General features: G+C 40.2%; 1 protein-coding gene and 1 long non-coding RNA gene across 5 annotated transcripts in view; both read right to left on the minus strand.

Moving 5' to 3' along the window:
* The window catches only part of LOC121700225 (nuclear GTPase SLIP-GC-like), a 57,921-nt gene that overhangs the window by 15,243 nt on the left and 26,183 nt on the right, over positions 1 to 16,495 (minus strand). The gene's annotated exons all lie outside the window — the stretch shown is intronic.
* LOC121700303 lies at positions 12,403 to 15,005 on the minus strand. Its single transcript, XR_006027167.1, has 3 exons — positions 14,860 to 15,005; positions 12,880 to 13,246; positions 12,403 to 12,620 (listed from the first exon to the last, which is right to left on the minus strand). It is a non-coding gene; the product is annotated as an uncharacterized LOC121700303 (long non-coding RNA).

Below are 16,495 nucleotides of genomic sequence, written 5' to 3' on the forward strand. Positions count from 1 at the left end.
TGGATATTAACAGAGCTGCCAACTTTCACACATTGAGAGTGAGATTCATTAATTTGATTGGCTCCACGCACTCTTACACCAATCAAATGCTTGAGGGTTGGCAGCTCTGTATTAAGTGACACATACACGCAAGACGGCGGAAATACGGGACCGACGGTAATAGGGGGAGTTCCGATATATATTTTGGTAAAAGCAACGACCGAAATGCAGATGCAGTGTTGCAAGAGTGTATGAAACATGTTAAAGGAACACGCCAGCGTTTTATCAAATGGGGTTATTCGCCGTCTCCCCTAGAGTTTTTTTGTCCGTGCATGCATTGTCGTAGTCCGGTAGCGCCCCCGCTAGTTAAGCATAGTGAATGGAATCCTTTGTATCCAGATAGTAGCCTAAAAAAACACATCAGTACTTTTCTCACTCGCTACAGCACGGACAATCTCTGCGGCCAAGTAGTAGTGCTCAGTAGTAGGCTAGTTCTCTAGGCAGGTATTGACTTGGGACTATATTGGGGCGATCACCTTGTCTTAATCTGCATTGCCATTTCTACTCGTTGTGAAGACGGAGGCCACAAGAAGTAATTAGGGATTTTTTTTTTTACAACAATGCATGCACGGAGAAAAAATGTTTTTGCTCACTTATCTAACTCTAGGGGAGACGGTGAATAAACCAATTTTATAAAATAAATGACACTTAAAAGAATGCACATGAATTGACACTTGTTAAACTCACCTCAACATGTCTTTTGCAATCATTTAACCCACCATGGGCAATGCTAAAGTCACTGTTACAAACAGTGCAGCGTGCAAGACTAGGCCTATCATTATTTATGACCGCCGCTAGCGTAGCTAGCGAAGCGGTCATATAAGGGATTGGTAGAATTTTTTTTTTTTTCCGTCATCTACTTCCTGAATTTTTGGTCAACGATACCCGGGACACCGAAACAACGGGGCACATCAAATTTTGTGGGTATGTAGCCCCACTAGACTTTTACTGAAACATTTTGTTTGGTCCCCGGGGGCCACTCCCCCACCGTGCTGGGCCCCCCGAAACCTAAAAAATGCAGCTTTTCCTAAATAACTACCTGAACCGTGGCACTGAGGATGAAGATTTTTTTATGGTATGTTGGTCTCAAGGGCCCACATCAACCTGGCCCATAATCACTCATTTGTGATTTTTCACCCCCGCAGTAAAAAATGAAAATGCAATATCATTCTGCTTTAATGTCTAAAGTCTAAAAAAAATAAGTTATGTGTGCATTTAGTGACTGTTCACTAATTGGCCTGTAGATGGCGGTGCACACATATACACATGCACACACACACAGGCACGCATATACTATCGGTATCGGCAATTAGAACGGCCGATACATAATTACAAATTCAGTAGGATTAAAGGAAAACCAAATATTCATCATCATCATCATGGCTGCATTTCCAGTATTGGCGATACGTAGTCGTTTGTCCACTAGATGGCGCATCGTTGCCGCGAGACGTAATTTTGTTGGAAGTTAATCTAAAGTGGGTTGGAAAAACAATGGACGCTTCCTACAAGGACTGTAGTTTACCGCAGAGAACGTCTAATAAGGATAGGACGATTTTCACATGAAATGTAATTCCCATTTCTTCTTGAAGCCGAAATAAATCTGAGAATGTTTATCGGACATGCTTGGTTTTTACTGCAGGTACGTTAATCTTATAATATCAATAGCTATAGGACCTAGGTACAATAATGTTACCGTTAGCATTGGTTGAGTGATGGAGGCCAATTTGATTGCATTTGTAGAAAACTATAAATGCGGTTATACCAAGCAAATTGATAGCAGCACTGTAATTGTATCTTTCGACTGTCATCTCATTCTGGCCTACTAACAAGCTAAGTAGGCCTAAGTTAGCCACAACGTTCCCTAACGCGATGGTTTTCTAATGGAAAATATACCTGAAAGATAACCTGTCTATCATGTAAACACCGGGCTGGGACATTTCTGCTTGCTAAATAGGTTTTTCTGCTGTTAATTTGCTCACAGTCCTTGGTGGCCCTGTCAGTGCTTTGTAAAGTCTTGCATTAAGACCACAAAAAGTCTCAAAAAGCATCTGAGCTAACGTTCAGTCCCAAACACCCACTAGGCTACTTCGATATGCTACTCTATTTTCAAAATTAACGCACCCGTGATGATCTACATCTAAACCAAATATTTTAGAGTGCACTTTGAGAGATGTATCCAAGGCAGGGCTGTACACATAATCGTAATACTATTTGTTGCACCTGCTACAAAAATCATTCTGTGCAATGGATGATTTACCAACGTTACACCGGTCCAATACAGTTTTGCCTATGGCTATACACGCAAGACTGAGACGCCTGTTTCTATTTGTTTTAAGTGCGTGCAGGGTGTGAGAGGGGAATCGATGTCAAAGTTTCCCGCAGCACTTTGCAGTCAAGGCGGCCGCCTTGGCAAAACAAGCCTGCCACCTTAACTACGTCGTCAAAAAAAAACATGTTACTTTGTCCTGTTTTCTCCCTTTCATTCCAAACCGTGACCAACGCCCTTCTCCGCAGAACGCATTCAAAAATAAGAAGAAACGTGTCATGAATCGAAAAATAATCAGATTTTATAATCTTTACATATGTGATATGCATCCGAATCAGAGCTAGTGAGCGGAGCTGAGTGGTGCATATATATTGCTCCTCGTTCTCAACAATCAGTCACATCGCGAACAGCCACAATTCCGTTTGTCAGGTGTGATGAAATGCGTTCATATTCCACTTTTTATGTCATAAACGTTGCAGGCCTATGGAAAGGTTTAGTGGTAGGGTTGTCCAATGATCAAGTTGTTGCTTCAATTTGTGTTTTAATTTATGCAACGCACCGATGCTGGGTTCATCTGTTTGGCGCAAGTTTAAAATATTTAGCCGACTGCGTGATTTGTCATTTTCGTTCTTTTGGCAATTAATCCCGACTGATCCCTTTAGTTAACGTTGCCAAGCTTGTTTTAAAAGACTGCAATCAGTGTTGCAGTCTTTTAAAATAAATGTTCTGAGTGAAATATATTGCCGTTGCTCTTAGTTCCGGGGAGCTAAATTGACCTGACGCGAATTTGACCGGAGAAGCGGCCGAGTAAACAGCCACCTGCTCTCTAGCCTGGGTGCCATTCCGAACTTAGTCCCGCCCCACGGGAAGTTCGGTCTGGCATTGCTCCATTGTGGGGCAAGTATGCTCGCCCTAAATCAGGCGGACCAATCAAATCAGGCTTTACGATGATGGACAGGTGAGCAACAGCGCTTGGTCTATCACGTCATCTGAGCACGCTTAGATTAGGCTTATGTTTGAAACAAAAACGCTGTGGCTAGAAGGATACATGGCTTTTAGGACCCCATATGGAAAATTCATATTATTTAATGAGTTTGTATCACTGAAAACGATTATTTCTGAAAACTTTGGCCAAAGTTGAGATGTGCGAAAACTGGTGGTTTCACTTTCATCAAGGGAAAACAGCGCTGTTGCATTGCGACATGTTCCCTCGTTCGTTTGAAATCTCTGATTGACCACCTGTTCGAGGGCTTTGCGACAGCCTTTCCCAGCTGTTTAACATGTTTGTAGCATATCACTGTTCAACAGAATTATTTTAAAAACGGAGGGGATATAGGAGCAGAAGGATGGTTTGTGTGTTTTCTTCCTACACCTCACGGTAAGCTATTTTGTTGCTCTGATTGGTTAGGTCTATCCAATTGAGTGCAGAGGCATTCCTCCCCTGTATCGGTTGAAGCACGCCCCATAATTACGTCCCAATGGAGCAGTATCAGACTCATATTCTGACTAGAATTTGAGTATGACAACGTCAGGCTACCTGCTCTCAGCACAGTGTTGACTTGCGCGTCTAATCGGACGCGCAAGACTGACAATAGACGGGCCTAGGCCCGTCCAGGCCCATCCGTGCCTATGCGTATGCTTTCTAAATTATTTAGCTAACTCCATCCCCATCAACGAACTTAGGATATATGGCCAATTTCTTTGAAATGTAACGGTCTTGGTTTTATTAGTTGGCATGTCTCAGACTCGTGATGGGAGCGGAACAGAGCGGCCACTCCGGCCTCTAAATTAAAAAGAGATTCAAATTCAAATTAAAAAATTTAAATTCCATACATATTACACAAAACTATAAAATGATCTAAACTTCATTCACTCTCGGTGTATAGATCAGGACAGACTTTCGGAACAGGCTGCAGGTCAACAGTCTGACAGCCTGCATGAAGATAAGCATTAATGGTCCAATAGTAAAACAGTGCAATTACCAAAGGGCCCTTGAAATGATCTTTTTAAAGCCAAGGAGGATGGCTTGTAACAATGCTAGTTGTCAGCTCTGCCATAAGTAGTGACTGATCACATTTGCACATTTTGTTGTTTTGCACTTTCTTTTGCACTTGTTCTATAGTTTGTAATAGTCTTTGTTAAAATTGCAGAAATTACACAAATATTTTGAAATATTTGCATACTGTTGTATAGTTTGTTTGGTGTTGTTACTTTGTTCTTTGTTAACTGTTATTTTGAGAAGCTGGTTATTTATTTATAATGTAGTGTTTAATAAATAATTGTTAAAGGGGAACTTGGCAACTATTTCAACGTAATAAACCCGTTTAGAAATCATTTGGATGGTTAAATGACCTGTTCCGGTGAAAATGGTGACTTTTCCCGCTGCCCCTAGCGTCCCCAGGCGGAAAACCAACCTTGCAACATTGAGACTACCGTCCCGGAAAGAGAAGTGAGAAACAAGAAACTCGTTTTAAATCGTGTTTCTTACCTTGTAACATCCACATTGTCTGCCGAACTTATGCTAACCGTTTTGCTAGCTTGTAAACAAATCCATGTGCTTTATCGTTACCTTTTTCCACAGTTTTGAAATAGCATAATGCACAATTTCTCCAGCAGAGGGGGAAATCCTGCCAAGTTTCCCTTTAAATATACAGTCTTAAAAGACGCCAACACCCACACCCCCCCCAACGACGGCAACCGATACAAGACCCCCCCACTCGGATGGCAACCGACACCAGACCCCCCGGGACCTACGATCTACCACCTTGACTAACACATTTCCTGCGGGAAACCCTGGATGTGAACCCAGCCTGATCTGCTGGCGATTTATTTTTTGATTTCTTAAAAGATTGAGCTTGGTCTGGTGAAAGCCAGACTAGCCATGGACCTCAGTTACACAATGCAAGGGAACATGAATAAGCCTATATTTGCATGAACAATAACGGACAACAGCTCTTCAACTTGGCCCGTTAAAATGTGTATGAACAGTCTAGCGACGCATTTCATGAAGGCCCATATGGACATAGTTATTATAGTCAGTTATTTGCACCACTGGTTAGATGTAAAACTGCATTTCGTTTCAGACTACTGTTACTTAATTTGTGCATTGACAATAAAGTATCACATGAATTAAAGATGACTAAAATCTTATGTAGAAGAAGAAACATTCACAAAAAATCCATCCATCCAAAAATGACCTTTCTTGTTGATAGCTGTTGAAAACTGCATGGAACTGACAGAGATGCTTTTGTTTATTAAATACATAAATGAATAAATAAAAGTATAACATTATACTGATACCTTCTGCTTTTCCCAAATACAATGTAGCCTACAGGTGTAAGTGACCTTTCATCAATCCAGTTGCAATGGATCAACTGTGATGAAATGCCCTACTTGTGATTGTTTAGAGATTTTAAAGGTTTTATAACAATGCTACAACTTTTTTGGCTATTCTACAATCTATTCACCTTTGCAGCGCCAGTAGACAAGCATACACAAAAGTTTCAAGAGTGGGGGATGGAGTAAAAGATGGAGACAAATTGATTAGTGTGATTTATTTTTGCGGAATGGATGTACAGGTGTCAGGATCCGGCCCAAGATCATTAGGTCCTGGCCATGCATTTTTTGTTTTCTGTAGTGATTGTATTTCTTGTGTGTTTTGCCTTGTCTTACAGTATATCTTCCTATGTCACTTCCTGTTGTGCTTTAATTTACTCCCCGTGTCCTGTACCATGTGTTCCTTGTTTTACCCTTGTCATGTGCTTTTGCTCCTTGACCATACCCCTCACCTGAGCCTTGTTCCCTGATTATTGCCTTGTTCCTTTCCACCTGTGTCTTGTTAGTCCTGTTTGGTTCTGTGTATTTAAACCCTGTCTCTTCTTGTGTTCTTTGCTGGATTATTTTGAGTCTTTCAGTCACATCATGTAAGTCCTTAGCTCCAGTGTACTCTGTGTCAAGCTTTGTTTTTTGTGATCTTCGATTTTGGATTTCGTGTTGCCTTTTGGAATTTAATCAGTTTTTTGAAGTTTTGAAATTTTCTGAGTGTTGGACTGTTTTTGCCCTGCCTTTTGTGGAGTTTGTTCCTGCCCTGTCAGGGTTTCCTTATTTTTGAACTGCCTTTTTGAAGTTAAGTTTTGACATTAAAGTCTTTTCCCTTCAATTCCTGATTTGGTGTCTGCTATTGGGTCCAATCCTGCGTGCCGGTCCTCAGACCGTGACCGAATAATCCAGCCCGAACATGGACCCAGCAGATTAACTGTTTATTGAACTGGAGGACATGGAGTCCATAAGAACTGAGTCCAGAAGAACTGGAGGACAAGTGAGACATCTCTCACTTTGGCCTATAGGACACTAACTAGATCTGCTCCTAGTTATTTTAATTCAATAATCAAGCCTTACATCCCCAACCGCCCACTGCGGTCTTCTGGTGAGCGTATGTTGTGTCGACCAGTCATGAAAACTGGGTCTAATTCCAGACTTTTCTTCAGTGGTTCCAGGTTGGTGGAATGAACTGCCCAGTGCTCTCCGTTCCTGTGGTAGTTTTGGGTCGTTTAAGAGGGGTCTAAAGACATTCCTATTCAACATATACTTAGCTGTTTAAGCGCTTATGTGTTATGGTTTATATAATGTTTTATTTTAATTGGGCTGTTAATTAATTTGACATTATTGTTTATTGATATTCTCCTTAATGTAGTCTTAGCATGTCATTGTTTTTATATTATTGATTGAATTGACATTATTGTTTTATTATTGCCTTTCCCCTTTTTTACATTGCTTTTTATTAGGCTATTGCTTGAATTGATATTATTGTGTACTACAACTATTCTCCTTACTATATTTGACCTACATTTTAATCTGTTCCCTGTTCAATTTTAAATATTATGTTGTTTTGTATTTATGTGTCGCTTTGGACAAAGGCGTCTGCTAAATCCATAACCATAATACCTTGGAGAATGTAAAAGGAATTGAAAGTAAAATCAAGTAATTTTCATCTTTTTACCATGTTGCCAGGGATAATATAAAATATGTATTTCAAATACATAGATCCTATTCCTACCCATCTTCTGAAGACTGCTCTCCCTTTCTTGGACAATGCTTTGCTCCAGATTATAAATAACTTACTGCTATCAGGGCATGTACCACAGTCGGTTAAGTTATCTGTTATTAAGCCATCCCTCAAAAAACCCTAACAACCTGGCCAACTATAGGCCTATATCTAATCTCCCTTTTTTTTCAAAAATACTACAAAAAAATAGTGTCCAAACAAATTGGTGCCTTCTTGCATATGAATAAAATCCAAGAATTATATCAGTCTGGTTTCAGAGCTCACCACAGTACTGAATCAGCCTTAGTTAAAGTTTTTAATGACCTCCTCATCGCTGCCGATAATGGACATATATCAATATTGGTCCTGCTGTGGTCCTGCCTCAGTGCTACCTTTGACACCATAGACCAAGACATACTACTCCACAGGCTTGAACATTTGATAGGCATTAAAGACGCACTCGCTTGGTTTAGATACCTTTCTAACCGCAGACAATTTGTACAGGTTCACAATAAACCGTCTACCCAGACTATGGTAAAATATGGGGTGCCTCAAGGCTCAGTACTAGGGCCCCGAATTAACTTAAGTCATTCCTTTCGAAGAAATGGTCGTAGCGCTGGCCTATTGCATGCCTAGGCAGTTTGAAAGACAATTCTCTGCCCGCCCCTTGGATTAAGCGAGGTGAATGGTTAGATTCCAGACTATACATTTCAATGATATAGGATGGCCCGCCAGGCTAGTTCATATGCAGTAAGCATTTGATTGCCAGTATGCCTTTTGGATAACCCAAAGTCCTATGGGGAGTTTTCATAGGGCATTTTACAAAATGCATGAGCATACAATGGTCTAAAGTACTCATGTTGTCATTCTATATTGATCTACTTTTGCACACAGCATGACAAGACCTAATGCTAGGACTCAAGTCATATCAAGTCAAGACCTAGAGGGCTGAAATGTGGTCAGTTCAAAGATGCTTGTTATCCGGTAGAACAAGAAAAGCCTTTGTAACTTTGTGTCAGTACATCACACAGTTATTATAGTGGATGGAATCCACTATCTTGAAATCTCCTGGCTTCTTCTTCTTCTTATAACCTTTTCTTTTTACCTTTTCAAGAATTAATGCGACTCTAAACGCTTAACGTACAGACATGTTGAAATAACCGTTCTGAAGGTCTGGAGTGGGGCAAGAGAGTTATTATTTCAGATTTTTTATAAAGTTTATACTTTTTAAGAAATAGGGGATTAAAAATGGTAAAAAGCTCATTTTCCCCCATAGACTTGAATGGCTGTGATGTCATAATGGCCTAAAGCCAGCTGCGCTCGTTAAGCTCCCAGAGTAGTTCCCGGGCTAATTAGAACACTGACACAGGTGTCACCTGTGAATTCAACCGTCTCAGCTTCTAATGCATACAATCTGGTGCTCCCTAAAACTACACATCCCGTAATTAACTTGTGCGCATGCGCAGTAGCGTTCTCCTTGCCTCATTGATTTCGATTCGTCAGGCACTGCTGCTGTCAAGCATCCTCTTGAAGAAAGTTTACGTTCTTGTTGTCTGGTTCGTCCAACAAACGACGACGAAACGGACGTTTTCCTACCACACCCAATGTAAGTTACAATTATTTGTGTTTTGTATTTGAATGGAGTGTGTGAAGTCTGTTTAAAACGACTCGGCTAATCAAGTAAGCAAACAAGCTGGCGTTAGCTTTAAACTTGTAGCAGAGAGGGTTAAAGCGGAGTAATCAAGGATCTTTGCTTGTAGCTTCTAGCTTAGCAACATAGTAAGTTCATGTTTCTAGGTTCGCGGTTGTGTGCAGTGGAGGCGGTAGCAGCTAGCTAAGCACTCAAATTGCCAGCCAGCCGCCTTTCGTAGCGATAGCTGGCCTGACGAGGGAAATGGCAAACAATCACTGGCTGAAACTTAGCCTTCGTTTTGAACTACGTTTGTATGAGTGGCTCAATGAGTTACATCTCCAGTTACAAGGCTAAGACAAGCACCTACCTCACCTAGCAGATCTAAGATTACTGCATTCACCAAAAAACTTGAGGTATGGGACAGGCGCCTCGATCGCGACAGTATTATGCCTTTGAGAATCTGAGTGAAATCACTGAAACGTCTGATTCGGGAGCCACTGTAGGCCTAGAAGCTACATCACATCCCTGCAAAGTTTATTTCAAAAATATTTCCTAACCAGCAGTGATCCATTTAATGCAGCATGTTGGTATTTCATTGAATATATTGTACAATATATTGTACAATGCTGTAAAATATTGGCCTATGCTTCCTAATATGTTGCTGGAAAACAGAAATATGTGTGTTTAATTTACAATGGCACATTATGTATTTATTTATTTATTATATCTGCAGCACCAGCTGATTTTAACTCTGCTGCCGAGGATATATTTGGAACTTGTCATTATTTCAATAAATTTGACAATTTTAAGTTTGACCTACCACTTTCTTAGAGCGATGAGGGACAGGTGGGGTTTAAAAATGCCCCCTTGATCTAAGTGGGGAATGAAAGAACAAGTTTGAGAACCACTGGCGTAAAATAACTTGATTGTAGGCTTAGCTGTTAGTTTGATGCTCAGTTGAACATATTTATCTAACAGCTGCCGCCCCCCTCCCCTCCTCCCTCCCCCCTCCCCCCTCCCTCTCCTCCCTCTCCTCCCTCCTCCCCTTCTATTTCTGTTAGGTGCCGCTTCACTCTGCTACTGAAGGATCAGGCTGACTGCAACTGCTATGGATGGCAGGAAAACACAGTACACGTGAATTTCTAGATGAAGAGTGAATAAATGCACTTGCTTAACAAGTTGTCAATGGTTATTTATGCAAGCTTGTGTAACCTAAACAAGACCTACCTAGGCCTAGCCAAATTTATCCTGGCTGTAGATAAAGCAGGATATGAATTTCCCAATATTTTGCCAGATTAGACTAATAGTGGTTTACTGAGGTTTAATATCAATTGAAATAACACTGAAATCATGTTGATCTTTAGTTTGGTTGTAATTTCAACATTGTTTCAATATTCATTTTAGTGGAAATACCATTGAAATCCCATTGATCTGTAGTTAGAATTTCAACGTTGCTTTAATATTAATGAAGGGTGCAAAAGTGATGTAGAATAAATGTTGCAGTGCGACGTTGATTCAATTATTTTAACGTTGACAAAGTAATTGTTAGCTGGCTGCAGAATGAGCAGTCATCAACACCAACTGAAAGCCCCGTTTTGCAGGTACAGTAGTCTTGCATTGCATACTCTGAATTACATTTTCCAAAGGCCAGCTTTCATGCTTGTCACAACTTCAGAACGGCTTGACGCACATGCTTCAAATTTGGTGTGAACATTTGTATGGACTCGATGATGACGTCAAATGTCAAGGCCAAACCCACCTTGAGTGTGATATCTCAAGAATGCCTGACGCACAAGGTTTTTTGGTACAAGGGTTTGTATGAACGCAAAGATTAAGTGATTCAATGTTTTTTTTTTTCAGGAATCTCCCCACCATTAACCCAGCAGCTTTCCATCCACTATTGTAATTCCTCTGGCATTACATTTCTAGTTCTAATTGTTTTCCAACAGTGTCTCAGCTTTCCGAAAGAGAGCAGGCATTTGATTATTGGCTACAGTATGTAGGAGAAATCCCCTCCTAAGTCAAAATCGGGCAAAAGTATAATTTATAATTGCTCAGATTTGCAAAAGAAAAGATTTGACACATGGCACTGACAATTCAATAATGGGCCTTTTCACCACCTCTGAGCATCCACTAACCTGGACCTTTTAGGGGGCTTTCCTCTCAGGGTGAATGAGAAGATGCTTAATTGCTTTTTACCCGACATTTTTGAATACAGATGCAATGATTAATGCATCCATGGCCGGGATATAATTATATAATATGACATGATTTTAAAAGTGACCTATAACAATAGGCTATGCAATACACTTTAATTTGTTTAGTGCTAATTTTGTTTAGCCTATTTGGAGAGAGAGATGTTAGAATGCGACAATATGTCAGTCATCGTGTGAACGAAAGTAGGCTATGACTAGGCATAGGCTACTTTATTCTGAGCAAGTGTTGTCAATGCAGGCTGTGGAACTGTTGGCTAAGTTACAGACAGTCATAGAATATTTCTATGACAGACAGTCATGAACAACTGATGCTAATTATCTGGGAAACATTCTCTAGCAGCAGTCACGTTGTCATTGTTTGTGTCAAACAAGTTGTGGATTTGTTGTAACATTAAAAGATGACTTACTCTGTGCTGAAACCATGAACTTATGCTCGAAGCTTCAAGGTGAACGAAACTTGGAAGAAGTAGGCCTGGGTAACAGGTTCACGTTCATTCACGTTCAACAATTCCAGGATACGCGTTTTTTCATTGGTTGTTGCGTTAAATCTTACCCAGATACAATAGTGCTATTTTCTGATTGGCTATTGCGTAGCCCCTCTCGTTATTTTTGATTGGCTGATGAAGTGGCAGGCTCAACTCCAGGGGAGACGCGCTTGATTCCTGCCCGTTCCATAGTGAGAGCGGCGCGGCAGCAGCATATTAAATATATAAACTATATATCGTTTTTCTGCGTGAGAAATACAAAGTGTGGCGGGAGAGCGTGACAAAAGACTGAAATGAGTGACTGTCACGCTCAATGCGTAACACTTGAGAGCCCTGTACGGTATATCATCACCAGTCATCAACCATCCATGTGTTGGCCCTCCTCTCACCCATTTCACCTATCAGAAAGTCCTTTAGGATTCCAATAGAGGAAATCCTGTAGGATTTCTATCAGATTTTGGAACAAGAATCCTATAGGATTTACAAAAAAAATAATCCAGTAGGATTATTGAATTCCTATAGGATTTCGGTTCCAAAATCTGATAGAAATCCTACAGGATTTCCTGTAGGATGGGATCCAATAGATATTATTCCTACAGGTTTTTGTCTTTTAAAAACACTTACAGGATTTTAAATCCTATAGGATGTTACTAAATTAAATCCTATAGGATTATATAAACAATATTGAATTTAAATAAACCAGTTCCCAATAACAGACATGAAGTAATTATATTTATTATTAAATATAAATAAATAAACAAAAAAACAAACAAACAAAGAAATAACAACAATAACAAAAATGATTACTGTTACAAATAATCAGTGTGTGTCAGTCAATGTGTCCGCCTCTTCTCCATCTTTTCCTGATCCGTACATTTCTCGGAGATGGCCTTCTTTACCTCCCCCTGGTCGACCCCAAACCGTTTAGTGATGTAATCTGTGGAAACAAACAAAGCGGGAAAGTGTAGGAATACGTTAGCATGTGCTTTATATTGCAAGTTAGCTGTTGTTATGATATGCTTTAATTGGACATAGGCTTTTTTTCAGCTTTTCAAATCTTATATTCATTCACGATAATGCAGAAACTAACAACAGGTGTGCCAATTACAGTGGAGGGTACTGTATATAATGTATAAACAGTTTAAAGTCAATATATCAACCATTACATTGTGAGGGAGAAATAAAGTTTTACTCACTTATAATGTCGCTCACTTTGACCGGGTTAAGCTGGGGTTTAGCTGCTTTAGTCCGGAAAGCATTGGACTGTTGGACTGTTGTATGGACTCGATGATGACGTCAAATGTCAAGGCCAAACCCACCTTGAGTGTGATATCTCAAGAATGCCTGACGCACAAGGTTTTTTGGTACAAGGGTTTGTATGAACGCAAAGATTAAGTGATTCAATGTTTTTTGTGTAGGAGTGTTTTCAGTGTAGGAGTGGCTGGCAAGTATGCTCCTCCCAAACACGGCCAGAAGAAGGTCCTTCGTGGCCTTTTTAGCATTAAACCACTTGATTGAACCATATTGATGCTGGGTTATTGAAGTGGAAGGTCCTATATGAACCTGTGGATATACACATGAATTTTGATTACAAAATAGTTATTACTCCTCACTTGTGTCAGCCACAACTGTTGTTAGATATGACTCAAAAACAATTCCACAGACCTCTACAAAAATTACATTTAGCAGGAGATAGCATCCCTAGTATTATGCTCCCTAAACCACAAAAAAAAACATAGTACAGTATGTAAACTTTGTATGTAAAGGGAGACATTATAATTAGGGCTGTCAATCGATTAAAACATTTAATCTAATTAATTACACACTCTGTGACATTAATCTAAATTATTTCCATGCATCCATTTTTGCTATGAACATATCTTAAAAACAAGTTTGGCAGATGAGTGAATCAATGAACAGCCAAACCAACATTATAGACCTTAAAGTTCAACGTGTCTCTCTTTTATTATAATTTCCCCTTTGATAGGCATCAGCATAGTGCCTGGTGTCAGATTTTTAGCATGATAAATGCAAATGACTGAAGTTACCACTCACTGTCAATGGTATGTGCAGAGTATAGGCTACCCTAACACCAAGGTAATGTGCAGAGTAGGCTACCCTAACACCAAGGTAATGTGTGGAAATACACCTATGATTTATCTTTTTTTTTGGCCATTCAAACGTGTAGATTTTAATTCACATAATTACTAGGTTACTGCCTTTTCTATCCAGTAGGTGGCAGTCCAGGATAAGAAATAGCAGTTCAATAGTAGGAACAAAGAAATTAATTGAAGCAGCATAGCCTACAAGTGCAAATGGAAATGTAATGTATGAAGTTATTGGAATGGAAATACATGTAACCACCTTCTACATACTTTTGAAGACTTTTTGTTTCAAATATGCAACAAATGTAGTCAATTTATTAAGGGAGTTTGTTGGTTAGTTAGTTAGTCGGTCATAGGGTAGGCTCAGCAAAACGTTAGCAAAGTTAACTTTGACAAGGCTGGCGGCTAGCATTATCATCATCAGTGTGCTAACTCGTAGGCCTAACTCTGGATTGTTTTGCATTGAGGTGCTACTTAAGACTTGGCAAACTCCTATGGTAAGCAATGGAAATTCCTTACTGAAGAAATAGTAGATTGATGCTCCTGTCGACAGTATATTGGTCTGAGCATTCTTTATAGGCCTAAGCTAAATGTTTCATTCAAAGCAGTGCTTTCTTGTCTGCCTCCTTCAGTCATGAAAGCTAGACTGCACTAGGTCAAATGTCACTATAAAATGCGATTAATCAGCGTTACATTTTTTAGCATATTAATATTTCTGTAATTAATTAATTGCAATTAACGTGTTATTTTGACAGCCCTAATTATAATCAATCCTAATGTTAATGAGCAGGTGATATTGTGATTCCTACTGCCCATACAGAAAAATCAAGGGAAAAAATATATTTGAATAGATGGCTACAATATATTTAATACATTATTTGGAAATATATTGATAAATACATGGAAATATATTTAACATAGATGGAAATATATGTATTTAACATAGATGTGCTTATACTGGAATATGTTCAAGCTGCATATATGTGGATATGTTATTTTTCTGTATGGGTGCCACCAACATGGCCATATTATCTTATCATATTAAGTGTACCACGCAAGCCCAATACATACATCTGTGTTGTTGGTGCTGCAGATGGTAGTTGCACTTGCTGATGGGGGTGGTGGTGCTGGTTGGCGCACTGGTGCTGGTTGGTGCACTGGTGCTGGTGGTGCTGGTTGGCGCACTGGTGTTGGTGGTGCTGGTTGGCGCACTGGTGCTGGTGGTGCTGGTTGGTGCACTGGTGTTGGTGGTGCTGGTTGGTGCACTGGTGCTGGTGGTGCTGGTTGGTGCACTGGTGTTGGTGGTCCTGGTTGGCGCACTGGTGTTGGTGGTGCTGGTTGGTGCACTGGTGTTGTTGGTGCAGCCAGTGGGTGTTGCACTGTTGGTGGTACTGACGCTCCTGCTGGCATAGGCGTTTTGTGGTCTGTACAATAACATGAAAAAATAATTAATTAATACCCACTTAGTTTTAAATTAGATATTCAAATTCCATCATAATACACTTGGAAATTAAACCAACCAACAATATAAAATATTAAGAAGAGCTCTTAAAAACAACAACTTGAGTACTTGTAACTTAACAACTTGAGAGTCTTACTTGTAATTATATGTTTCTCCAGCCTGCTAATTCTATGGTTCATATCAATTAATATATTGTAGATCTCATCAAGCTGGTGTGACATGCTATTGATTGTAGCTGAATCCTAGAGAGAGAAAAAAGGATGAGTTGGTCTGATGAGTAGGGCTGCACGATTTGCGCTGAAAACCATTACGAGTTCACTTACTGAATCGCCAGAGGACTTTCCCAGACCGGCCTGTGGGGTGGAGAGGAGGAAAGAACCACATACGTTAGAAAACACTGTAACCATATGACACAAATAATAGTCCACATACAGCTCTGAAAACCATTGCGAGTTCACTTACTGAATCGCCAGAGGACTTTGCCAGACCGGCCTGTGGGGTGGAGAGGAGGACAGAACCGCATACGTTAGAACAGGGGTTCCCAAACTTTTGAACCCGCGACCCCCAAAATAACCGTGCCAGAGACTGACCCCCACTTTGGGAATCCATGCGTTAGAAAACAGTGTAAAACCATATGACACAAATTATAGTCCACATAGGCTACAGCTCTGAAAAACCACAAACAAAATGTCTGTACACTTACGTAGTATTCCATTAGAATTTTTTTTGATGAGGACTCCCTTTCCTTCTTTTTGCGTTTCATGGGGACACACTGTAAGACATGAGAAAATATGATTATGTGTGACAAATAGACATTCTACTCTGAATCGGTCACCAAATGAATTGGGTTCTCTGGGTTCTCCTGTGAAACAAGTGTATAACCATCACATCTTGGCTGAGATACTGATTCAACCACCATCCTTTTATAAGCCTACCCTGGCATGGAATCAGCAACACCTTCCATCAATATGCCCATATCACTCCTTCAGCAGCATCTGTTTCCATACTGTTGAATTTCACGTATACTAACCTCATCGTTGTCACTGGTAGTGCCACCAGGTGAGTATGGTGCAGGGGGGCGCTTCTCCCTCTGACCACGGCCGCTTGGCCCGGATGTTGTTGTTGGGCCTCCTGCCCTGTCTCTCTCCAGTTTTCCCAGTGCTTTTAGCAATGTGTTTCTGCTCCCTGATAAAGACAACAACAAAAACAACATCAACAACAAAAAAACTCATTACAGTTCCTAGA

This window comes from Alosa sapidissima, chromosome 24 (assembly GCF_018492685.1).
Source record: "Alosa sapidissima isolate fAloSap1 chromosome 24, fAloSap1.pri, whole genome shotgun sequence".
In the NCBI taxonomy this organism is placed as follows: Eukaryota; Metazoa; Chordata; class Actinopteri; order Clupeiformes; family Clupeidae; genus Alosa; species Alosa sapidissima.